This window comes from Pleurodeles waltl, chromosome 4_2, assembly GCF_031143425.1.
Source record: "Pleurodeles waltl isolate 20211129_DDA chromosome 4_2, aPleWal1.hap1.20221129, whole genome shotgun sequence".
NCBI lineage: Eukaryota > Metazoa > Chordata > Amphibia > Caudata > Salamandridae > Pleurodeles > Pleurodeles waltl.
In genome coordinates this window covers 390564247-390589553 of record NC_090443.1, presented here as the reverse complement: position 1 = coordinate 390589553, position 25307 = coordinate 390564247, and positions in this window count along the sequence as shown.

The window sequence follows — 25307 nt, the reverse complement described above, 5'->3', positions numbered from 1 at the left end:
ATTGGTGTGTAGGATGGCTTCGATTTTATTCTTTTGTGGTCGAAGTATACCGTTGCCAATGTGATAACCCAGGTAGGAGATCTCATTAAAAGCCAGTCGGCTCTTGGCGGGGTTGGCTGTCAGTCCAGCCTTCCTTAAAGCCGAGAAGATGTGGTCTATGTGGACCAGATGGTCTTCCCAGGTCTCACTGAAAATAACGATGTCATCCAGATAGGCCGCCGCGTATCGGGTATGAGGTCGTAATATGGTGTCAATGAGACGTTGGAAGGTGGCGGGGGCGCCATGTAACCCAAAAGGGAGAACCTTAAAGTGATACAATCCTGAGGGGGTAGCGAAAGCCGTCTTTTCCTTGTCTTCGGGACCCAACGGGATCTGCCAATATCCCTTGGTCAAGTCAAGGGTAGACATGTATTTCGCTTTCCCCAACCTTTCTAAGAGCTCGTCTATCCTAGGAAGAGGATAGGTGTCAAATTGTGATATGGAATTGACCCGTCTAAAGTCAATACAGAAACGTATAGAGCCATCAGGTTTGGGTACCAAGACCACGGGCGAACACCAGGGGCTTTGGGAAGGTTCTATGATGTCTAGATCTAACATCTTCTCGATTTCGTTTTCTACGAGGGTTTTCCTAGCTTCAGGGATACGATAAGGTTTTAGTCGTACGGTCTTCCCAGGTGGTGTGAGGATTTGATGATGTACCAATCGTGTTCTACCGGGTACCGAGGAGAACACCCGACCGTGTTTATCAAAGAGATTCTTCAATTGTCTATTTTGTTGAATCGAGATCTCTGTATTAATGATAGGAACCTCTCTCTCGCCAGGGGGATCAGTGGGGCACCACCCTATCTCTAATTCCTTAACGGTATTAACTAGGCAGCCGTGCCTTGGGTCGTTCGGAGGTTCTTCCCATCTTTTTAATAAGTTAACATGGAAGATCTGTGACCTAGGGGGAGTGTCGTTAAGCTGAATTTTATAAGTTACGGGGGTTACTAGTCCTGTTACGGTGTAGGGTCCTTGCCACTTGGCCAACAATTTGTTGTCTGAACTGGGGAGAAGAACTAGCACTTTATCTCCTAGGGAAAAGGACCTTAATTGGGTATTTCGATCATAATACCTTTTCTGTTTGTCTTGGGCCCTCTCCATGTGTTCCCTTACGCTTTCCCATACTGTATGTAGGTGGGTTTTTAACTCACGGGCGTACTTTAGAATGGTTTTTTCCCCGTCTTCTTCTTCCCACATCTCAGCGGCCATATCTAGTAGGGTTCGTGGTTGTCGCCCAAACAACAGCTCAAACGGGCTATGGCCCGTAGAGGCTTGTTCGTGTGTCCTGATTGCGTATAATACTAAAGGGAGTTTCCTATCCCAGTCCTTACCAGTCTCCGAGATAGTTTTCTTTAGTAGTGTTTTGAGGGTACGGTTATATCTCTCCACCAAACCATCGGTTTGTGGATGATAAACCGACGTCCGTAACTGTTTAATCCCCAATAGTTGACATATTTGTGTCATCAGGTTGGACATAAATTGGGTACCTTGGTCCGTTAGGATTTCTCGAGGAAACCCAATTCGGGAAAAGAACCCTATCATGGCGTGAGCAACACTTTTGGTGTTAATACTAGAGAGGGGAATAGCCTCAGGGTATCTCGTGGCGTAATCTACTAATACCAATATATAACGATAGCCTCTCGACGAGGGCAGAAGAGGGCCAACGAGGTCCATCCCTATTCTGGAGAAGGGGACATCAATGATGGGGAGGGGTTGTAAAGGGGCCTTTCTCCGTGAGCCGGGGTCAATCAATTGGCATTTTGGACATTGTTGACAGAATTTCCTAATCTGGGAAAATACCCCCGGCCAGTAAAACTTCCTCAACAAATACTCCTCTGTTTTCTCCCTCCCATAGTGTCCACCCCCGGGCTGGCTGTGTGCTAAGTGTAGAACTTGTTGTCTATAAGGTTCGGGAACTATCAACTGTTTCTTTTCGTCTTGGTCTTTGTAAGTGACTCGGTATAATAGGTCCTTAACTATGGTGAACGAGGGACCCTTATCCTGGGGGTTCCGTGGGCGTGCACTTTTCCATGCATGAATTAAACTGGGGTCTTCTCTTTGCGAAGTCCGGAAGCTGGGAAGAGCAGTGAGGGCGAGGACCTTTGTAATTACCCTGGTCCTGCTGGAGGGGTCTTGGTTATAGGTTTTCTTAATTATTCTTTTCTCCTTCCGGGTGAGTTTAGGTCGTACCCTCGGAGGTGATAGAGGCATATTGGAGAAAGGAGCGTCCTTCCACCAGTTGTTGGTTTCTTCGAGCTGTCTAAGGCTGTCTAGGAGTTGCGGGAACTCGGAAAAGTCAGTTCCTATAATTGCTTCTTCAACCAGTTGCTCTACTAAACCCACTCTTATGGGTATTTCTTTTCCTCCCCAGGTGAGGGTTGTCCAGATTAGGGGATATTCTCTGGTTTCCCCATGGATGCAAAAGATTGATACCGTGAATTCCGAATAGTAATGTGCGTTGAACAACCCGGCCCTGACCACAGATTGGCTGCACCCTGAATCGATGAGGGCCACTGTGCTTTTCCCATTGATACTCAGTCTCTTTTTATAAGGGTTGTCTCTTCTCCCTGTATAAAAGACTCTTCCCCTTGTGACCCCTATTTCCATGGGTTCTGGTTTTTCTGTCTTCAGGGGGCAACCTCGAGCTATGTGGCCCCATTCCCCGCCACTAAAACACTGAGGTTGTTGTATATAGGGCCTATCTAGTCCCCGGGATTTCGCTATGTCCTCATTGATTCTTCGTCCCGCTGTCGCGGATGTTCCCGAACCCAGACGCAGGGGACTAGGTGTTGATCGGGGGGGGGTTACTTTGAATTCAAGGGAGCGATGAAAGGCACAGGCCAACTCGATGGTAGTATTGGTATCCGGGTTTGGATGTTGTTTGATCCAATTGCGTGTAGACGGAGGCAGAGCATCCAAGTATTGCTCAAAGAGCACGATCTCAATAATGTCTTCCCGATTTGTCCCTATGGGACCCAACCATTTGAGACCCAGATCTTTGATCCTAAAATATAGGGCCCGGGGATTTTCATTGTTTCCCCACTTCGCTTTTCTAAACCGGATGCGATAATGTTCAGAATCAAAACCCACCCGTTCTAAGATCCTCTTTTTAATATCCTTATAGGGGGTTATTCCACCGGGGTTTACCGCTTGATAGGCGGCTTGAAGAGTCCCCGTCAATAAGGGGGCGATATATTGGCCCCATCGCTCCTGAGGCCAAGTAGCGGAAGTAGCAACTCGTTCAAAATTGGTGAAAAAGGCATCGGGGTCTTCACCTTCTTGATATCGTTGTAAGACCGAACTGGGCACATTCGGGTGTACGCGAGTAGCAGCGATGGTATCTGTGAGATTCTTAATGGCGGTTTCATGAACCAACTGGTTGTTGGCCATTATGGTGGCCTGACTCTTAAGGGCATTTTGTAGTGCCTCTCTTTCCAATTTGGCCTCTTTTTGTTGCTCTTCCCACACTAATTGTAGGTGTCTTTGTCCGGAGGCCAACTGTTGCATCATATCGGATATGGTACACTTCTCCTCCATGGTTGGGAAGTCTCTGTCACCTATTCCAATATCCCACTTCTGACACCACTGTGACGGGGTCCTTTATCCCGAGTCGAGGGGATATTGGAAGAAGGGGACAGACGCGGCACTTAAGGGTGTAGTACGTTTATTTATTTATTCGTTGAGATTGTAGTACTGGCTTTTCCGCCAAAGTGTTATATTCCAAGTCCAAACTAATATATAAATCCCTTTTCTTTTCAGGGTTCCTTGATGTTCCCGGGACAGCCTGGTCCGGTCCGGAGGGAGTGGTCTTGTTCACCCGGCTCTCATGGCCCCAGGATTTCCCAAAACAAAGAAGGAGAAAGGAACAGGTAAGTGGGGAAATTTATCTATATAGGGTTAATTGGGGTTAGTAAGGAGTGAGGGGGGGGGGGGTTTGTGTGGAGGTGAAGGAATGTGGGGGGGGTACGTTTCTCTTGTGTCTTCCTTTTGTTGTGCCCTGTTTGTGACCCCCTTACAGTTCTATCCACTGGTCTGGGTACGGTCCTTGTGGGGTTACCCTTCAGTTAACTGTGGTGCTACTTAAATGGGATCCCCTTCCCTACATGACCTCAGCCCTCTCCACTTAGCCCCTTTAAACCCAGCCAACCACCCAGAACCCCAGTCCCAGTCCCGGTACGCTCGTACCTGACTTGGCCACGCCCCTCCAGGGACGTGGCCGGCTTGTAGGCGATCTCCCGACTTCGTCTCAACAGGGGCGGGAGGCGCCCAAGGGTTTCCGCTCTCTGTCCGCTGTTCCTTCTCTACGGCGGGGTTTTCCTTCTCTTTTGGTGGTCCACGGCGTTCGTCTCTCCGGCTCTCCCTGACGTCGGCGTCTCTCTCTGGGTTGCGCGACTCTCTTCCTCCGTCGGTCGTCCCTCCTCCTTCTATCTGACGGATGACGTGGGACGTCATCACGTCAGGAATCCCTCGGGTGCCCCCGGGGTATCCTCCGGCGGCCGTTTGCTCCGACCCGGAACCGGCGTCTGGAGGCGCCCGGTTACAGGTACCTGGGGAGTTGTCTCTGCACACAGGATCGAAACAGAAGGGCACTGTCAAGTGGTTGAACAAGCAACACCCATCCACCTTGGCAAACTCTTCTGGTGCAATGGTCCGCTGTTATTGCTTTTGAAGGGTGAGCAGGGGCCAGACCCCTTGCAAGGCTGTGCAAGGCAATTGCCCGCTTTGTCCATGTCTTTATATGGTTTTAAAATTGAGCAAAAGCCAAACTAGAGATCTGGGTTATCCCTAAGTATCAAGTACACATAGAATCTTCAAAATATTTGGGATGTAAATTGCACAAACAAAATTTACAAATTTTAAAATTTAATTAGTGTTTCTTTAACATATGGCACTGTTTTTGCCTTTATATACAATTAGATCGCAGATTGAACTGGGAACCTAATGATACCTAATGATTAATATCTACCATTCTTACACTGATTTCCAGGATGAAAATCTTGGCAGAGCGAATGGTCCCTCCAAGCCCAGTTTGCTTTTTGGTCTTCTCTTCTGCTTTCTGTAGAGGCCATGTGGCACTAGTGAAGATGGTGTGCTACCGCAATGATAGTATTATTTTGCAAACCTTCCCCTGCTCGTCCTTCATTCCTTCTTCCGACAGGCCACACATCTGATTTGGTCGCTGCGGTGCCATCGGGAGCTCTTTCCACTCTAAGGCTAACTGTGACTGCGGATGGATTAGGTCTTCAGGACTTAGAATGCTATTATTCAGCTGCAAAGGTCCAATGGGTGGCTCGCTGGCTTTCTGCCCACCTCCCTGCATGAGATGGGGTTTACCAATAAAGACTTTTAAGAAAGGCTTAATGCACTGCTCATTGTTTCCTACTGACCATTCTATGGATCACCATCCGGGGTTATCATGCATGGCTTTCTCTTGCCTTGCCAGAACCTGTAAACTCACTGACACGAAGAAACCCTATGCTCCTGCACTACCTTTGCTAAGCCTTCCCACTCGCACAGGATGGCTGTGCTCAGAGCAACTCCATCAGTGGCATGTTGCAGGTGTCTTAAAATTGGGGACTTTGTTTCTGAACAGTGAGCTACTAAATTTCCAAACCCTTGTGGCAGACTACCATCTTCACCCCGGTCAACTCCTTACTTACAACCACCTTAAATAATCATTAAATGCCCTATTTCATGTCTGCCACCTAGCACTAACCCTACAAGAGGTGTGCCAGGAACTCTGCACCATAGGAAATGGTGGCAAACTGATAGAATGGGTGTACAGACCTATCCTGCAACATGGAAACCACTCAAGCTCTTCTCGTCATACTACCTGGGTGATTGATGTGGCTAAACCTCTGCAAGATATGGACTAAAATACTGGACTTTCCCCACAAAGTATCCCACAGCTGTCACGTTAAGTAAATTCATAGTGCTTCCTTGTGAATGCATTCTGCCCGTTGCTTGCCATTGGACTTGTGGTTTGTAACTCACAATTTGTTGCTTTCAGTTTGCTGGCTTTATTTGTTTTAGGCTACGCAGCTTGAATTCGTCCCTTCCCTTGCAAAAACCTTATTTATAGTATCCTGCCGAGTGCTCCCTTTCTGTAAACAGGCCTGTAAATCAAGTTCTTATCTTATCATATTTGCTGTGCATTCAAAGAACAAAGTCAATGTCAGGCTCTGTCTTCTGTGGGAGCTTAGTGTTTACTTTCCTTTCTCTGACTTCAAAGTGAGAGGATTTATGCGACAATCTTACTGGATACTGGGGTAAGGAAAGAGTTTTTTCTATCACATGACAAGATTTAAATAAACTTCAGAATATATCAGAATTAGAAGTACAAATCAAGCACATTTTTGTTAATTCTGAACTGTGCTGGAAACAAATACCTTTACATGATTAAAACAAATCATTGCATTAGGTGATGCAATTTCCACACACCATTGTCTGTGCACAGTATATTTTGATTTGAAAAACTGTATATCTGTGCAAATGTAATGGTCATTTCAATCAAAAATGTGTTGTCTGTAATGGCAGTGTGTTAGCATACCATCCATACTCCACTCCACTCTGCGCTGCCCCACTACACACCACTGCACCCTACTCTGTATCACTCTACTTTACTCCACTCAATGCCACTGCACTCTTCTCCATTCGGAACCACTCCACATTATGCCACTGCACTCTATGCTACTTCACACTATGCCTCTCTACTCAACTCTGTAGCACTCTACTCTATGCCACTGCACTTTACGCCTCTCTACACCACTGCACTCTGCTCGTCCACACACCATACCACTCCAGTGTAGGCAACACCAATCTAATGCGCACAACTCCACTCTCTGCCACTGTGCAACACTGCACTGTATGCCACTGCACTCTTAGCTAATACACTCTATGCTAATGCACTTTACTCTGTAACACTCAACTCTATGCCCCTGCACTCTACAGCAATACACTGTACATCACTATAATCTACTCTGCACCTCTGCACTCTATGCCAAGGCACTCTACACTACTTTACTCTATGCCATCACACTCTATGCCACTTTATGCAACTCCACTCTACCCTGCACCTCTCCACTCTAAGCCACCTCACTCTACTGTGAAATAATCTACTTTATGCCACTGCACTCTACTGTGAAACAATCTATTCTACGCCACTGTACTCTATACCACTCTGACCACTGCACTCTAGTTCAATGCACTCTACACCACTGTAAGCTGACACTCTGCAACACTGCACTAGTCGCCACTATACTCTACACCACTCTGCTCTGTACTACTGCACTCTGCACCAGTATACTCTATTCCACTGCATTCTATGCCACTCTACTCTGCCCAATGCCACTCTATGCAACTGCACTGTACAGCAGTGCACTCTAAACAACTGCACTGTATGCCACTGCCCTTTACTCTGCACCACTGTACTCTATGTCACTGTTCTCTGTACCACTCTACACCACTGCACTGACACTCTACTCTGCAACTCTGCACTCTACACCACTCTACTCTATGCCACTGCACTCTAGGCACTATACTCTAAGGCCCATATTTATACTTTTTGACGCTAAACTGCGCTAACACAGTTTAGCGTCAAAAAGTTTTGCGCCGTCTAACGCCATTCTGAAGCGCCATGCGGGCGCCGTATTTATGGAATGGCGTTAGACGGCGCAATCAGACCGGCGCTGCCTGGTTTGCGTGGGAAAAAACCACGTAGACCAGACAGCGCCGGCGTAGGGGGAAAATGGCGCATGGGCGTCTTAAAATGGGGCAAGTCAGGTTACGTCGAAAAAATCGTCTTAACCCGACTTGCGCCATTTTTTAACGACGCCCATCCCCCATCAACATGACTCCTATCATTGTAAAGATAGGAGTCATGCCCCCTTGCCCAATGGCCATGCCCAGGGGACTTCTGTCCCCTGGGCATGGTCATTGGGCATAGTGGCATGTAGGGGGGCACAAATCAGGCCCCCCTATGCCACAAAATATTATTAAAAAAAAAAAAAAAAAAAACTTACCTGAACTTACCTGAATGTCCCTGGGGTGGGTCCCTCCAGCCTTGGGTGTCCTCCTGGGGTGGGCAAGGGTGGCAGGGGGGGTCCCTGGGGGCAGGGGAGGGCACTCTGGGCTCATTTTGAGCCCACTTGTCCCTTAACGCCATGCCTGACCCAGGCGTTAAAAAGCGGCGCAAATGCGCCGTTTTTAGCCACGCCCACTCCCGGGCGTCGCTTTTGCCCGGGAGTATAAATACCACGTAAAGGCCTGGGAGTCATTTTTTAGACGGGAACGCCTCCCTTGCATATCATTAACGCAAGGAAGGGGTTCACGCTAAAAAATGACGCACATTCCGGGAACTTTGGCGCTATTCGCCTCTAACGCCATAGTATAAATATGGCGTTAGTTGGCGTTAGTTTTGCGTCGAAATTGCGTCAAAAAAAACGACGCAATTTCGGCGCAAACGGAGTATAAATATGGCCCTAAACCACTCTACAATACTCCACTCTGCACCACTCTACACCACTGCACTCTATGCCACATGAGTCTACTCTGCACTCTGACACTGCACCACTCTGCATTACTGCAGTCTCTACTACTCTATTGTATGCCACACTACTCCACTGCACTCTATGTAACTCTACCCCATGCCACTCTATGCCACTGCACTCTGTGCCAATGCACTCTAAACAACTGCACTGTATGCCACTGCCCTCTGCTCTTTACCACTATACTCTACGCCACTGCTCTCTGTGCCACTGTACTCCACTCTACATCACTGCACTGACACTCTACTCTGCAGCGTTGCACTCACCACCACTGTACTATTCACCAATGTACTATGTACCACTGCATTCTATGCCACTGCACTCTATGCCACTCTACTCTGCATCACTCCACTCTACAGCACTTTGCTCTACTTTGCACCACTCTACACTACGCCACTGCACTCCCTGCAGCGTGAGTCTACTCTGCAATCTATGCCACTGCACCACTCTACACTACTGCTCTCTCTGCCACTCCATTGTATGCCACTCTACGCCACTGCACTCTATGCCACTCTACTCTGTCCCACGCCACTCCATGCCACTGCACTTAAAACCACTGCACTCTATGCTAAAGCACTCTAAACAACTGCACTGTACCCCCCCTGCACTGTACTTTGTACCACTGGGCTCTACGCCACTGCTCCTATGCCACTCTACTCCACTCCACACAACTATGCCACTAACTTTAAGCCATGCTGAACAGCAGCTACCCTGGTGTATAACATGGCTAATGGCTAAAACACATTAGCAAAGCCAATAACTCTTTCGTAGATGAGACCTATTAGCTTTGCCAATGTTTGTTAGTACTATGAGGTACCGAGGTACCTGAAAGAACTGTGAAAAATACAATTATACCATTATAAAGGCTGCTACAAAATGCACAAATACATTTCGGTTAAATTAAAAAAAAGTGCTTCTCAAATACAGATTTCCTCTTAAAACACTTGAAAGTAGTAAATGCTTTATGTAAAACAGCAATCCTCAAAGCAAAAGCGTCTCTTCCGGCACAGAGGGAGAGCCAATACTACAATATTTACGGCACTCTGGAACCTTGCCCCATAATGCTTTGCAGGGCATTACTTTTACAAAATATTTTTGCTCATAACTCAGTCTGTGCTGGTCCTAGGACAGTGGACCATCTACGAAACATTCAGCACAACATGCTCTTCTGTCTACATCATCTCAGGGTCACCACACTAGGTTAGTGGGGAACACACAATAATAACCCCTCCACCATTCAGTGTCTTTTTAAGTATTCTCATGACTAGAGCTTTTGTATTAAAGCTGGGAGTAGCCTGTGTTATAAAGGTCTTGTTTGTAATGTGTATTTCCATAGGCCTGTGACTCCTATAAATATGAAATGTTGTATTTTCTTTAGGGGCTAAATATATATTTACGCTGCCTTATTTAATATTATTTTATTTTTGTGTGTTTATGCTCTCTAGTAGCTAACTATATAGTTACATGACCATGTTTCTTGCAAATGCTATTTTCATTGTGTTGCCCTCTAGGGGCTGTTCTAACCATTACAAATATATCAACATACTAAAATATTTGTGGCATGAAAACTCACATAATGCTTTGATGGGCATTACTTTCACAAAATAATTTAACTCATAACTCAGCATGTGGAGGTCCTAGGACAATGGGATCTCTTTCAAACTGCTCTTTCCGTCTACATCATCTTTGGGTCCCAACACCAGGTTAGTGGGGACCCCAAAATAATAGCCCCTCCCACCATTCAGTGTTTTTTTCTCATGGCTTGAACAGTTTGATGTAAGGCGATTTCGTAATTGCCATAAGCGTACAATAGTAATAAATTGCATAGTTCATTAAGAAGGTAATCTTAGCAGATTTATTGGGTCGTTGAATTTGAGTTATTTTTTTTATTATTGTCCGTTGATATATTACTTTACATTGTCATCTATAGAATTTTATTTGTGACTGCACAGTTTTGAAGGGCATATGTTTGCACAGAATGTAGTAGCATTTGGTTGTCTCTTTGTTGATACAGAGAAGGAGGGCACAATGACAGGAAATTGCTGACTGTGGTCTAAGATTTTATTTTGAAATAAAGGAAGTTGCTTCCACGGTTCTCCGTTGCATTTTACTGATAATCTATTGGATGAGATTAATGTCATTGAGAAGGTATGGAAAACCATGGCCCAGATTTACTAAGGGCTTGAGTCGTTGTTGCTTCATGCAAGGTGATGCAAGCCCTTAAGTGAGAGTTACTATGCCACACTGAGCCAACTTGCATGGCTCTGCTTGGCAAAGAAAATCTGGAGTAACGCAAGGCAGCACAAGTCACTACCTTGTGTTACTCTGTCCTGGGAAGGCATTCCATGGGTGGAGCGTGAGTTTTCCCACTCATTCACCAATGGATTTTGGCACATTCCTAGATTTACTAACACTAGTAAACCTGGGAATTAGTTAAATGCTATGCATTCACAAGGGAGGTGTAACAAGGAAAAAGATTTGTATTCTTTCTTAGTTTTACTCTTAAGAGTAAAATGCCTCAAAGGATTGTTTTTGTTCAGGAAGGTGTCCCTTCCTGCACAAAAAAGTCCTGCTGCTATGCAGGTGTGTTAGGCTGTACTCAGTGCACCTGCACAGACAGAAAGCAGGAATGCACCATATCTTAGAAGGTATGGCACATTGTGTCCCTTCCTGCACAAAACCAGTCCTGCTGCAATGCAGGTGCCCTTGCACCATGGTGCAAGGGCTCCTGCATTGGTGCTAGGCTGCACTCAGTGCCCAAGCACAGACAGAAAGCAAGAGTGCACCTTATCTTAGAAGATATGGCACATTCCTGCCCTCTCCATTTGACACAGTGCATTAAGTTGTTCTGCGTCAAATGTTAGTAAATCTATACCCAGGTATGGTTGTGTCTGGTTTTGTAAATCTATTTCTAGGGCCAAAGTGAATTCACATTCAGGACATAGTGGAGTGAGGGGGGTCATCTAATAAGCACTCAAGGTTTCATTTATATAGCACACTAGCATTTGTATGGTCACGCTGCGCTTTTGGAGTCTCGGTGCTCCTATAGTTCTGGGATTCGTGTTGACTGGAGTGAAGATTGTCTGCAGATATTGTGTTTGATTGGAGAAGATCTGTGAGTGTCAGCCCAATATATTGTTCAGTAATCATTTAAAGGGGTCAGATAGGATGTTTCTGTTACCTTTAAGGATTTTGTAGTTGTTAGAAATGGGGTCTTTGGTTGGCAGTCAGGTTACCCCCTGTCCAATCAAGGACCCTCACTCTAGTCAGGGTAAGTCACACACAATCCAAATGATCCTGTGCCCACCCTCTGGTAGCTTGGCACTGAGCAGTCAGGCTTAACTTAGAAGGCATTGTGTAAAGTATTTGTGCAATAAATCATACAATAACACAATATAGCACCACAAAAATACACCACACAGTGTTTAGAAAAATATATAATATTTATCTGGATATTTGCAGGTCAAAACGATAAACGATGCAATAAGAAAATGTAAAGGTATCACTGGAAAGTGATATAAAGTGTCTTATGTCTTTTCAAAGCAAACAAAGTCTCTTTCAAGCACAAAGTACCTGGTTTGAGTGAAAAATCTCCACAAAGAGCCGCAGAGGAGGAGATGCGTGGAAAATGGTGTGTGCGTCGGTTTCGCCCCTTCACACACGGACTTGCGTCGTTATTTTCCACGCGGGGAAGACGTTGCGTAGATTTCCGGCACACGGACGGGTCTCCTCTTCCGAGGTTTTCAGACGCCCCGGGGTCTGTGCGTGGAATCCTGGGCTTGTTGACCAGCTGTGCATCGTTCCGGTGGACGATGCGGGGAAATTTCTCCCTCACGGCAGGCACTGCGTTGATTTCCCCTCTGGAAGTCGGGCGGCGTTGTCCCAGGTGAGGCGTGCGTCGAAATTCTGGTCGCACCGCAGGCGCCGCGTCGATCTTTTCCTCGTGAAGTCGAGCGCCGTCGTTCCGGTTCGGCGAGCGGTGAATTTTTCACCGCGGCACAAGCTGTATGTCGATTTTTTCACTGCACAAGGAGTCCAGTTGCAAGAGAGAAGTCTTTTTGGTCCTGAGACTTCAGGGAACAGGAGGCAAGCTCTATCCAAGCCCTTGGAGAGCACATCTGCAGCAAAGCAAGAGAGCAGCAAGACAGCAGGGCAACAGCAAGGCAGCAGTCCTCTGTAGAAAGCAGTCAGCTGAGTCCTTTAGGCAGCCAGGCAGTTCTTCTTGTCAGGGTGCAGGTTCTGGTTCAGGTTTCTTCTCCAGGAAGTGTCTGAGGTGGTAGGGCAGAGGCCCTGTTTTATACCCAAATGTGCCTTTGAAGTGGGGGAGACTTCAAAGAGTAGCTTAGCAGTGCACCAGGTCCCCTTTCAGTTCAATCCTGTCTGCCAGGGTCCCAGTAGGGGGTGTGGCAGTCATTTGTGTGAAAGCAGGCCTTCCACCTTCCCAGCCCAGAAAGACCCATTCAAAATGCAGATGTATACAAGTGAGGCTGAGTACCCTGTGTCTGGGGTGTGTCTGAGTGAATGCACAAGGAGCTGTCAACTAAACCCAGCCAGACGTGGATTGTAAGGCACAGAAAGATTTAGGTGCAGAGAAATGCTCACTTTCTAAAAGTGGCATTTCTAAAATAGTAATATTAAATCCAACTTCACCAGTCAGCAGGATTTTGTATTACCATTTTGGCCATACTAAATATGACCTTCCTACTCCTTTCAGATCAGCAGCTACCACTTCAACAATGTATGAGGGCAGCCCCAATGTTAGCCTATGAAGGGAGCAGGCCTCACAGTAGTGTAAAAACAAAGTTAGGAGTTTTACACTACCAGGACATGTAAACTACACAGGTACATGTCCTGCCTTTTGCCCACACAGCGCCATGCTCTAGGGGTTATCTAGGGCACACATTAGAGGTGACTTATATGTAGAAAAAGGGGAGTTTTAGGCTTGGCAAGTACTTTTAAATGCCACGTCGAGGGGACAGTGAAACTGCACACACAGGCCTTGCAATGGCAGGCCTGAGACAAGGTAAAGGGGCTACTAATGTGGGTGGCACAACCAGTGCTGCAGGCCCACTAGTAACATTTAATCTACAGGCCCTGGGCACATATAGTGCACTCTACTAGGGACTTATAAGTAAATCAAATAGTCCAATTAGGTGTGATCCAAGGTTACCATGTTTAAAGGGAGAGAACATATGCACGTTAGCACTGGTTAGCAGTGGTAAAGTGCGCAGAGTCTAAAAACCAGCAAAAAAAGTGTCCAAAAAGTGGAGGGAGGCAGGCAAAAAGTTAGGGGTGACCACCCTAAGGCTGTCAGGTCTAACAGTAGTGCATCATGTGTATGGCACACAGGTGGCTGAGAGAGCATGTAGGTCTCATAAAAACACACAGCTTATCAAGATGAAAGACCTTTCATCCCTGATTTAGGATCCACTTCCAGGTTCCCAGCTAGCATCTGTCATGCCAGAGACATTCTCATACACTTTTGCAGCAGAATTGAAGACCATTCTATGTCAAATCTTCTTGAAGATAGTGTGGTGACACATAGCTGTAATTCTAGATTACCACAGCTTCTCCAAGTCTGCATCCTAAACATGATAGCTAGACAAAATACCCACCACAAATTAGCATTTAAAACCCGGATATTTCTATTGATAAGGACACTACCTCTTCCATTTGTCAGTTCCACAATATGAATCCAAAGGAGTGTAAATAAACCTACATTTTTTATCACACTACTGGTGTTTTACACCAGAAATGGCACTAAGGTCCTCATTTACAAGGATTTTGCGACACCTTAGCATTGTTTTTTTTTACGCTAAGGTGGAGCCAAACAGTCCCCCACCCCACGCCATATTTACAGACTGGTACAATGTCACCATTGCCCCAGTTTGTAAGGCCTTGCACCACATTATACCTGTGCAGGGTATAATATATGCAAGGTAGGCTTTCCGCCGTTAAAAGCCCAGCAGAAATGGTGCAGTGAAATCTACAAGATTTCACGGTGCCATGTTGTGCCAGCATAACGTCATTTTTTTACCGTCTGCTCAAGGCAGGTTTAAAGGGGATGCTGTGCTTTTGTCCATGGGGGCCCCTTAACACTGCTGAACTAGTGTCACAATGTTGACAATAGTCCAGCAATGTTAAGGTTTAGTGCCACAACAGCGTCAGAATTTCTGATGCTGTTGTGGACACTTTGCGCCATGGAGCACTGTATTGTGGATACAGTGCTCCTATGGTGCCATTAGGGGGGCAGAGGGTGGCACAAGAAAACTGGTGCATTGATCACGATGCGCCAGTTTCTTGTAAATGAGCCCCTAAATAATTTCACAATTGTGTTAAAGTACGATAAATGTAGAGCAAGAGGTGTGGAAATAAACATCGAATTATGGAATTAGATGTCGATAAAAAGGGGTTGTTTCCGAAGAGGTGTTCAAAGTGACAGCAGAGACAAGCCTTCTATTTTGCACAGTGCCACCAAGTATTAAACAATATTGGCACAAATTACACGGTTACTCAGTGAAAAGCCAATATCACACAGTGAACACAGAGTGAGTAAGAACCCTCCACACAATAGATTTCCGGCTTATGTGTGAAGGCTCTGCAAAACTTATTTTCTTTACTGTAGTTGATTTTTTTTATTGAATCTTCAGGAAATTTATTTATGTGAAACCCGTAACCAAGTGACTCATTAGCCAAAGACCTCTGGGTTGCAGTGAGTATGGCACGCCTTACTTATAGGAGCAGGAGTGAACACGACTGGTTGACTTTGCCTGAGTTCAACATGCTTAATGAAAACTACATTACATAAATGTTAGGATATATATATTTTTTTCTCAAACTTTTGCTATGGCAGTTTATTTGATGAAAATAACAGAGAATGCTGATCAAACAAAAAACAGGCACTTGCTTGCTTTCAGCTACACCCGCTGCACATCCTCCATATCACAGGATGGAATGTAGCCAAAGAGATCACCTCCAGGTAGACATGAATCTTTAAGTTGCAGTGAAGTCCAATCCGCACAGCAGTGAGGAGGCTGTGCTTGGAGGGATAAAGTGCTGGAGGCCTGGGCAACTTGGAGCCTGAAGATCGCTTGGAGCAGGAGCCAACAATTCTTGGTTTCTCCAAGAGTTGCGGTGCACTGGGATACTGTCCTGCAAGGAGTGGCAAGGACTCACCGTCTCTCAAAATGGAAAGAGGGCAGAGAGGACCAAGGGGACCACCCTAGACCACCATCCGTGTTGCATAATCCACACAGTTCCAGAGGAGGGCAGATCCACAGAGCTGGATGTTGTTGCAGTTGGTGCCTGCAGATGCAGGCGAGTGACTCCTTCACTCCAAGGGATATTCCTTCTTGCTTCCTAGTGCAGCTTAAGTCTTACCAACCCCAGAGGATGCACAGCTGTGGAAATGTTGCTTTTGTTGAATGGAGCAGAGGAAACAATGTTGCAAGGTGAGGTCCTCTTGGGAGTTGCAGTTTTGTCGGTTCCTGAAGTGTCCAGTTACATTTCCGTTGGCCAGGAGCAAAAGAAGTCAATGCAGAGCAGTCCTGGTGGAGTCTTGCATGCTGAATCTGGGGACCCACCCACAAGGGAGGCCATAAAGAGCCCTACCAGCGGGATTGGTCACTTTGCACTGTGACCATCTATCAGAGGGGGGTCGCTGACTTCATCTGCCTGACCTGGCCACTCAGATGCTCCCAGGGGCCTCTGAACATCTTGTTTTAAAGGTGGCAGAACCAAGTGGCCACCTGGAGGAGTTCTGGGCACCACCCCTGGTGTGGTGATGGACAGGGAGTGGTCACTCCCCTTTCCTTGTCCAGTTTCGCACCAGAGCAGGGACCGAGGGTCCCTAGATTGGTGCAAATTAGTTTATGCAAAGAGGGCACCAAATGTGCCCTTCAAAGCAAACCAGTGGTTTGGGGAGGCTACCCTTCCCTAGCCTTGTAACACCTATTTCCAAGGAACAGGGGGCTGCCTCCCTTTTCCACAGGAAATCCTTTGTTCTGCCTTCCCCTGTCTTAGCTGGTCTAGCAGCAGGAGGGAGGAAACCTGTCTGAGGGGTGGCAGCAGCATGGGCTGCTCTCAAAACCCTAGAAGACTGGAAGGAGCAATACTTGGGGGTCCCCTAAGGATCCCCCAGAGTGCATGGAAGTATGCCACTAATACTGGCATTAGTATTAAGGTATGATTCTGACATATTTGACCCAAACATGCCCAGGTTCAGAGTTACCATTATGTAGCTGGAGAGAGGTAGTGACCTGTGGCCAGTACACAGGTAAAATGACGTTCCCGTACTTGTGAAGTCCAGTGCATTGGAACTGGAGTTTGTTAGGGCACCTCAGCTTCTGCAGGGGTGCCCTCACACAGAAGAACCTGCACCCTGCTCTTTGGGCTGGAAGGGCCTACCATAGGGGTGACTTAGAGTGACCTGGTGTAGTCACCTGTGGTGAATCACCTTTTCGTGCAGGCTGCAATGGTGGGCCTGCAGCCACATTTTGCATGGGCTCCCATGGGCGGCATAATACATGCTGCAGCCCATGGGGGACCCCTGGAGTCCCAGTGCCCTGGGTACTTAAGTACCATATACTAGGTACTTATAAGGGGGGCAGTATGCCAATTGTGGAGTGCACAAAGGTCCGAGGTAACCAGATTTGGAGTGAGATAGCACAGACACTGGGGTTCTGGTTAGCAGGATCCCAGTGAAAACAGTCTAAGCACACTAATAGCATGCAAAAAGTGGGGTGACCGTTCCAAAAAGAAGGTACTTTCCTACAACCACTAATTCTTTCATAGTTTCAATTGTCAGTCAATCAGTTGCGGGTTTGATGGAAAGCAATTGGTAAACCAAGATGTGACACAGTAATGGATTGTGAAATTATTTTATTCGACACTAGGTGGCGGACGCGGCTTATTTTTATGCAGTTCTTGGGCTGAGACATTTCCTTCTTTGTGAGTTACTGAAAAAACGGTATCCAACCATTTCTTCCTGCTAATCCGTTCTTTTTGTTCGGGATGCTTGCAGTTTCACATTTAATTCATGTAGTGTGACAAGAAAGGATCAAAAGCAAATGTGAATAGGCTGGCATCAATCACTTGGTGCCACTTCATATATTGTTCAGGAAATTACTTTGACCTTTTCCAGAAATTCTACTCCTATCTGAGACATAGAGCTCAGGCCTGGTATAATGAAGGCACCAAATGCTGGTAAAATGAAACCCAATATTAGTGCGACACAATGCACAAAATATGCAACCCAGAAAGCGTACTCTCTCTTCATAAGTCAAATGCTTCCGGTCACCCACCCAGGTGAACGAATATACCAGGAGTACTCGATTCGGGAGCCGTTCCCCCTTCCACTCCAGTAAAGTGTTCCAGCCACCTGTTGATTCAAATAACCACACGGGGTGGTTTTAGCTCATTTAAATCCAAGCCTGGCGGTGGCGTCTCTCGATATTTCTGCGTGCTGTTATCGAGCATATCAAATGTGTGTGTACATAACATCATATTTAATAGCACAGTGTGAGGCACCTGGGCAGGGTTCTGACCTTCTCCTACCACCAGGACAGGATGTTCCAATCCACATCTATGCATTTAGCCTCTTTAACCCACTGGGCAATTTTCCAGCCATTGTGAATTAGATACCCTGTGCCAGCGGTTAGACATATTAAAGCACAAGAACTGATTGTGTGCTGTCGTGGGCTAACTTCCAGGTTTCTTGCGCTCAGAATAGGAGAGAATAAGACCCATATTTATGCAAGGTTAGCCTCACCTTAGCGTCATTAATTTTGACTCTAAAGCGGGGCTAACTTAACTCCATATTTATATTTTTATGCTAGTGTTAGCATAGGAAGTGCCAACCCACCTTGGGTCAATGAGATGCAAGGTAGGCGTTCCCTTCCTAAAAAGACACTATCCTCCTAGCATCATATTTAACTCCGGTGCTTAAACGACGCACAAGTAGGAAGCGGACCTAAATAATGGCACTAAGCCCAATAGCTGCATTATTTTAACACCTGATCAGACCAGGGGTTAATGTGCAGGTAGGCCCATTTCCATGGGTAGACACCATGGAATGGGCACAAAGATGCCCACCCCAACCCCCAGCATCCCTACCACTCACACCACAGGGACGATGCAGGAAGAGGGAGCCCATCCCAGGTAAGTTGCAGGTAAGTGTATGTGTGTGGTGTGGCACTGGGGGCCCTTTGCACAGGGCCACCTGGCTGGCTCTGGGTATGTTGAGCTTGCCCTGGGAACTCTAGTCCCCTGTGGTGGGCATTGGGGTAGTGATAATAACTGCTGCCTATACTTTGATAGGAGTAATTTTTTGGCTGCTTGTGGGTCAAAAAATGACACTAGGCTGACTAGCGGCAGATATTTTGCCACCAATCAGCCTAACGTCATTTTTGACCCACTAGTGCCATTTCCCCTAACGCCATCCGTCACCGGAAAATGTTTTTTTTTTTCATGCTAGCCATTCTTTAGCGCCATTGTGCATCATTTTATTAATGTGGCGCGCGGGTGACGTTAGGGAATGGCGTTAACTCGTGTTAAAAAAATAACACACAACTGCGCTAGTGCAGTTGTGTGCCATTTTTCATAAATATGGGCCTAAAGGAGGAGTCGGGAGGGGTTCACGAGAGGCAGATTAGTCCAGATCCTTTTTGAAAAGCAGGATACATTTTGGAGCAGGGCGAACAGTACGCATTCTCCACAATATAACTACAGATAGCAAGAATTGTTTCTAGCAGTTGTTAGTGCGTTTCTGATATTTTAATAAAGAGGTTTTGCCCTAGTGTGTTGTGTTAAATGTAACAGAGATGGGCCTGTGTAGTCTGATTCTGTAAAGAAGCCTGTGACTCTGGACATTTCCAACATTGTTGGTTTAGTTCAGAAGTAGGTGGACACATTTATAACACATAAACATTATGGAAATGGGCCTGAAATTCAGTAATACTGTGTCTACAAAAAGCTCTCTACGTAGCCTGACAAATCTGGCGACGGAAGGTCCTTTCCATGCACTTCAAATCATAAAAATGCCAGGGGTAGCGGAAGTGGCATCACATGCCCTTTGGCCTTCTCTTTCATTCACACATGCATGCTTACTCACACACACTCACACATAAACACACTCTTTCCCGCAAGCGCACAAAGCATATATTTCAAAAAAACATTTGTTATACTTACCTAAACTGCCAGCAGTGGTGGCTGGTGACTGAAAGAAGTGGTGGGGCACAAATATAAGATGGAATTGCACCTTGTGAGTGAGCCTCACTACCCACATATTTCCATTCACCTACTCACCCACTGCCTTTGGTCACCTACCCATTTACTCATCCACATTGTCATCCACTGCCATTCACACAACTCATACACAGACACCCACATTTTCTCAGCCACTCTGTCAAGCCCTGCACTTATTCAAACAAACACACATTGCCTCACCTATCCAGGATCCAGCAGTTTCAGTGATAAAAGCTACACGTTTATTTGAGCTGCAGATTACATGTTTAATATGACATATCACGTCATTAGTCTGCAGAAGAAATAAAACGAGCATAACTAGCCATGATAAATTACTGGAACCATCACTGCCTTTGAGAGACAAAATCACCTACAGAGGCAGTGAAGGGAAGGGAGAGGAAAGCTGAGAGAACAGATTTTTTTCTTATTGTCTGTAAAAAAGATAGAGCTCCAACTTACTTGTGTGCAGGGTTGTCTTTGGCATATTTATGGCTTGAGGTCTTCAGGTCACACTCCTGTCTCCCAGAGAGCCCTGGATGGAGTTATTTATTGTATTTATTCAATTTCTATACAGACTGCTTGTAATGCAGGAAAAGGGGTTTTTCTGTGCACAATGTCACATTCTTTTAATAAAATGTGACCTCTGGTACGTAGACCCTTCTTATCACACCCCACCATTTGAGTATATATGAAAGGGTGGATAATAATATCGGAATGGCGTGAAGTTTTCAGAAACCCGGGCTGAACAAAAAACGCTCCAGGCTGTTTACTATCAGGGCTTCTGGTGGAGGAGGAGATAAGCCAGGGACGTCACTGCGTTCTGAGAAAATGTAAGGGCTTTGCGTTGGCAAGCCCTGCCAGCCCTACTGTGCAGCTTTCAGCCACATACTCACGCAGGCGCAGTGGGGCTTTTGAAAGTGCACAACTTTCACTCGGAAAATGTTGTGCAGAAAATGTTTTACTTTCGTCATGTAATTAAATATATGCTTCACTAGAGAGGCCAGAAAAGGCTAGGGGCGCAGCCCCTTAGCCCTTGAGCACCAGCCGCCCCTGACTGTCACGGAAGGTTATTACAGTTAACTGAACTCCGTTTTTATTACACGAATAGTGAAAAATATTATGTATATATACTATCCATTATTAGACTATTTGTGTAATAACAAAATGACAATACGATGGAGAGCGCAGCCCTAACTCACGTCCATAAGGAGAAGCTGCCTATATGATCCTGGCACTGACTTTGCTAGCTCTGAGGCCAGAGGTTGCAAAGTCTGTGCCAGAGATCGCAAGGGGCAAGCCAGGGGTCGCAGCCATGACCCCTAAATGACGTCCATGGCCCTTTCGGATAGCACGTTCACCAGTGGATGGCCAGGAAGGAGAAGAGCAAAAGCCTGAAGATTTCGAGACTCTAGGGGAGCTGGTAGGGTTTATGGGTACCCTGAGGAGTGCCGCCCTAGGGGTTTGGTGGAAGTGCATGGTTTAGATAACTGTGGAGGCCCATCACATGAAGGAGAAGTGTGATAGAATCACCATGTGTGCCACCATGTGGAGGAAGGGCATGGTGGTCATTAGATGTCAAAATATCAACTACAGAAATATCATAGCAACATAACTGACAGCCAAAATATTGTGGAGGTAAGTCTATATTGATAAGTATATATGTACTTTTCCTAAGTGTATAGCTACACACCTTAAAGCTATATATATCATCAAGGTACATATATGGGGAATTATATAAAGTACACTTATATTTACCTATACATATTTGCCTTGTCAAGATTTTGGTCAACAATATTTTTGCGACTACATTTTTGCCGCACAATATTTAAAACTCCATATTATTCACTATTAGGGGCATATTTATACTATGTTTCACTGAATTAGTGTCAATTATTTTTACTCTAATTTAGTGCAAACTTATCTTCATATTTATATTTCGGCAGTAGACATGTCTAGCGCCAAAATATTGGAGTTAAAGTCATTTTTTGGATGCGTGAACCTCTCTTGTATCAATGAGATGCAAGGTAGGCGTTCCCGCCCAAAAAATGACTCCAAGACCCTATCACCTTATTTATCCTCCTATGCAAAAATGGTGCACGGAACGGAGGTGGGCCAAAATAATGGCGCTAAGCATGCTTCGCACCATTATTTAATGACTGGGTCAGGGCAGGCGTTAGGGGACCTGTGGGCCCATTTCCATGGCGGAACACCATGGAAAAAGCCCACAGGTGCCCTCCCCAGGCCTCAGGGACACCTCACCCACACCAGAGGGACAGCAGAGGATGGGGGACCCCATCCCAAGTAAGTATAGGTAAGTAGAGGTAAGTATTTTGTTTTCTTTTTTAAAGTGCCTTTGGAGGGCCTGAAATGGGTTCCCCTACATGGCACTGGGTGCACTGGCCATGCCCAGGGGACACTGGTCCCCTATGGTGGCCATTGGGGTGGTGGGCATGACTCCTGTCTTCTATAAGACAGGAGTCATGTGGTGTGGTATGGTAGGTTTTGCGTCGAGAAATGACGCTAGGCAGGTTAGTGTCATTTTTATTGACTGTAACCAGCCTAACGTCATTTTTTGGTGCAAAAACTCCCTTCTCCCATACCGCCCACCCCCACCCGGATAATGTAAAATCTTTTGATGCTAGCCACCCTTTGTGCTGGATTGCGTCATTCCATTAACATGGCACCCAGCCGGCGTCCTGGAATGGCGCAAGCCGGCACTATACTTTTTGACGCAAAACTGCGTTAGCACAGTTTTGCATCAAAAAGTATAAATCAGGGCCTTAGTCTCATAAAAGATTGGAGCATCAAGAGCTAGAACGGGACCTTCAATAGCAGATGTAAGTAAAACATATTTTTAAATGTATGTAGTGTGTTTGCTAGTGGGTGAGAGGTGTGTTTGTGAATGTGTGTCTATATGTGTAAGCATGTGTTTGTGAGTGAAAGTGAGTGATATTCAACAACAGGTAGTAAGTGAGAGTCAGTGCTATGTAGTGAATGAGAATAAGTGAGATTGAGAGTCAGTGAGTATGAGTGAGTCAGAATGAGTGAAAATAAGAGTTAGTGACCATCAGTGAGAAAGTATGAGTAGTGAGAGTGAATGTGAGTGAGAGTGAATGAAGGAGAGAGAATGAGTGTGTGAGAATAGATGAGCATGAGTAAAAATTATAGGTAGTGCAAGTGAGCATGAGTATGAATGAGTGAAAGACTGAGTTAGATTAAGTGCAATATAGTGAGTGAGAATAAATGAGTGCAAGTAATAATGAGTGTGAATGAGTGAATGTCAGTATAAGGGAGAATGTGGTGTTAGGCTTGCTGGTTTGCTATGGACCCTGGCATACTAAAGGTAAGTCTTGGTTTATAGTGGCACCTATCGTAAAATAATGCAGCTGGCAGACTGGAGCGAATAGTTAGCATGACCGGTGTCTGGGTAAAATAATGGTTTCAGCATGCTGGAGGTAAGTCTTTCATAATGGGTGCACATGGAAAACTTCTAGCACTGGCACACTCAAGGAAACTGTTGACATAGGGAGCACCGTGGCAAAATGTTGTTGCTAGCTTATTGGAGATACTTCTTGGCATAAGGTTGCAAAACTATGATGTATGGTAGGGGGGAAACCATGACAAAATACTGGCCCTGACATACTAGTATCTTTTTGATAAGTGTAACCCAAGGTGCATTAAAAAAATTAATTGCAAAATTCTGACATCAGGATATTGTAGGTAATTTTTGGCATAAGTGGGCGACATTGTCCTATTAGAGGCATCCCTGAAAAATGCTGGTCGGGGCACTGGCACAATAGAATTGATTTTTGACATAAGGGGGGCATCTATAGGACACTGAGAACAATGTCTTATGGCATGAAAAACCCCTTGAGATTGTAATATTTTGTTCACTTGGAAAACACTGAAAGGACTTGAATAAAAATGAGTGCCCTTTCAGAGCATCCGGTATTTTAATCAAATTTATGTGAAAATTGTTTTTTTGAAACATTATTTGGCCCCATTTTCTGAATATATTCTGAGAGAGAGAGCCCTCTCTTCCCCAAAAGCCCACATAGAAGATGTGTGGCTTACTACAACTCAGGATAAGTATTATATCCCACTACATTCAAAGATCATGTTAGGACCCTAATATATGGTGGTTTCTAAAATGGTAGTCTGTGTTTTATCATATTAATCATGCATTTATTACAGAACTTCAGTGGTGTCATATTGCAATGTTGTCAGAGTAAAGGGCATTTGACACCAGTTTCTGCAGACACTTAGGGGCATATTTATACTCTGTTTGCGCTGAATTTGCGTCATTTTTTTTGCACAAATTCGGCGCAAACTTAACTCCATATTTATACTTTGGTGCTAGACCCGTCTAGCGCCAAATTAATGGAGTGAGAGTCATTTTTTTACTGTGGAAACCTACCTTGCATTAAAGACATGCAAGGTAGGCGTTCCCGGGCAAAAAATGACTCAAAGGCATTTGTGCCTTATTTATACTCCTGTGCAAAAATGGCACACGGGAGGGCTTTAAAAAATGACTCTAAACCGGTTTTGCGCCATTTTTTAAAGCCTGGTCAGAGCAGGCGTTAAGGGACCTATGGGCTCATTTCAATGGTCTCCGACGATGGAAGCAGTCCACAGGTGCCCTTCCCTGCCCCCAGGGACACCCCCTGCCACCCTCGCCCATCCCTGGAGGGCACCCATGGATGGGGGACCCATCTACGGTAAGAAGAGGTAAGTTTTTCTGTTTTTTTTACATAGAAGTGGCATGGGGGGGGACTAACTTGGGCACCCCTACATGCCACTGTGCCCAATGGCCATGCCTGAGGACAGAAGTCCCCTGGGCATGGCCATTGGGCAGGGGGGCCTGACTCCTGTCTTTGCTAAGACAGGGGTAATTTCCATGGGGGTTGTGTGTCAAAAAATGACGCTAGCCAGGTTAGCACCAATATTTTTTACCCTAACCTGACTTGCACCATTCTTTGGCGCTCAACCCCCAGTTTTCCCTTCGCCTCCACTGCCCGGTTACCGTAATTTATTTTAACGCTAACCAGGCCGCAGCTCCGGCTACCGTCATTCCATAAATAAGGCGCCCAGTTGTTTTTTTTAATGGCGGCAGCCTGCTTTAAACTTTTTGACAAGTATAAATATGGGCCACAGCGGCATTTTTATAAGCCACTAGAACCATCTTGCGACACATCAGCATAATTTTTTTGACACTAATGTGGTAGATGAGGCCAAAATCCTTGCGCCATATTTACAAAGTGGCGCAATGCATGCATTGCACCACTTTGTAACACTTTGCGCTACATTATGTCTGCACCAGGCATAATGTATGCAAAGGGGGTGTTGCAACGTTGGGGGGGTATAAAATCTAACAGATTTTCTTGCATCATTTTTTACAGCACTTTTAATGCCTGCTCAGAACACGCGTTAAAAGCTGGCTTCCATTATTTATATTGGGCCTCTTTGTACTCTGCA